Below are 2,019 nucleotides of genomic sequence, written 5' to 3' on the forward strand. Positions count from 1 at the left end.
CTCGAGAATGGCCAGCTTGCAGCCAGAACCAGTAGGGTGCTCCTCGAGGCTCCATGCTCAGCCTCTCTCCCACCCTTGCCTCCCCCTCTTCCGCTGGCAGCTCATTTGCTTTCAGCAGCCTCTCATTTCCCTGTGTTGGTTTAGTCGCAGGCCCAGACCCTGTTCAATATTTGTCTCCCAGCTCCGCTATTTGCTCTCATTTCCATATGTTTAACATACATATTAGCTGCCTCCTGTCTTGTCCCATAGCTGTCACCGGCTCTTTCATCCTCAGTCTGGATCCCAGGGCCACCGGGCACCGCAGTTTCTGCTGCTTCCCTCTCATCCCACCAGGGTAGTATGGGGGTGCTGCAGTCTAGAGCTGAGTGATTTGTGCCCATTCCTCACCTCCGCCTCCACACCCCAACACACAGAGGGGACCCGAGTCTGGCCAGCTGGTCAGAGCTCTTCCCTGGGCTTCTCCACATCCTCTCAAGTTGCTCTTTCTTTCTTCTGGCAACATAATATTGATTGATATTCTAGAACTATAATTTCTCCCTTAATGAGAAATCAGGACAAGAATACAATTAGAAGTTCTGAAAATGGACTCTGAGGTCCTATTCTGAGCACCCCTTCCCTTACCACAGCCATCAGATGCGAAACGCATTTTATCCTCCCCACACGGTCTCAGCCAAGCTGCCCTCCTCACAGGAGCTCAGCATCATCAGCTCTTTAAAACAAACCTCAGAGGTCCTCTAGCCCAACCACCAAGCTATGGCTGGAGTACTCCTTCAGCTTTCTGTCCAGCATTCCTTGAGCTCTTCCTGTGCCCAGGCCCAGGGCCAGGTGCTGGGGATGTGGGATGACAGAGGAATAGGCCTTGCCTGGAAGGAGCTCACATCTAATGCAGGAGGTAGAGACACTAACTACAGTGCAACGTGGCAAGTTTAAAACAGGTATGAAGGGGCTACCAAAAGAGGACCCCAACTCAACCAAGGGTCTCAGCAAAGAGTTACTGCAATCCTTTAGTAATTGATTATCTCATTGCTTCTCGGCCTTTTGGCTAAGATCAAGTGTAGTAATTGATTATCTCAAGTTAAGGAGAACTCACTACATCCCAAAGTCTCATTCTTTGTCTGAGTCTTGACACACATACTTCTTTCTGTGAGTATGTCCCTATTGCCTGCAATTGGCAATCTAAACATTCAGTGAAAATCTTCATTAGCTTTGAATGAACCATGTCCCTCAGCCTCAATGTCGCCATCTGTAGAAAGAAGAGAATCCAACTCAGTGATTTCTAGAACCCCCAAATCCTGTTGGTTCCACAGCAGGTTGTTTGCATCTCCATCCTCATTGCCATTTTCTAAAGATCGGCTTGGTCTCCTTACCCTTGCTCTTCAATACGCTCTAGTTTCTTCTCCATTGAGCCCACATCCACGCTTCTGTGTTATCTTCCTCAAAATCCTGCTAATCATGTCATCCTGACTCCCCAGTGCCTCTAGGATACAATCTATACTATTTAGCTTCAGATGAATTCAGGGTCTTTTATAGTGTGGCCCCAACATAGCTTCCTCCTGACCTCTGCCACCATGATAAACTTCTCACAATTTCCCAGACATGCGAGTCCATGTGTGCCTGTGAGTGCACTTTCCCCAAAACTTGAAGTGCTGCCACCCGTCTTTATCAACCAACAAACTCCTATTTATCCTCAAAGCCTAGTTCAAAGCCTGTGTGTAATAAGCTCAAAGCCTGCTGTCCTGAGCTTGTTGTTCACACTTCCGTCACGGTGGTAGCCACCCTCCAAGTCATTCCACAGTCATCCTCATGTCCTGGGGCTCGTGCTCTTGTATGACCCCATCCACACTGGATAGGCTGACCTGTGCAGCCTGCAGGATGTGAGGTGACAATGTGACTTCCCAGTCTAGGTTATAAAAGACAACAACTTCCGCTTGCCTGCTCTTGGATTGCTCACCCTGGCGAAGCTAGCAGTCAGGTCGTGAGACCTGCGGGCAGCCTGTGGAGAGGCCCCAGAGGGTAAGA

The 2,019-nt window shown here is 49.2% G+C and overlaps 1 non-coding gene across 1 annotated transcript; it reads left to right on the forward strand.

Moving 5' to 3' along the window:
- Positions 1-1,022: 1,022 nt before the first annotated feature.
- Positions 1,023-1,221, forward strand: LOC111772636 (U2 spliceosomal RNA). The gene has a single exon (XR_002806640.1). It is a non-coding gene; the product is annotated as a U2 spliceosomal RNA (small nuclear RNA).
- The last annotated feature ends 798 nt before the right edge of the window (positions 1,222-2,019 follow it).

This window comes from Equus caballus, chromosome 2 (assembly GCF_041296265.1).
Source record: "Equus caballus isolate H_3958 breed thoroughbred chromosome 2, TB-T2T, whole genome shotgun sequence".
In the NCBI taxonomy this organism is placed as follows: Eukaryota; Metazoa; Chordata; class Mammalia; order Perissodactyla; family Equidae; genus Equus; species Equus caballus.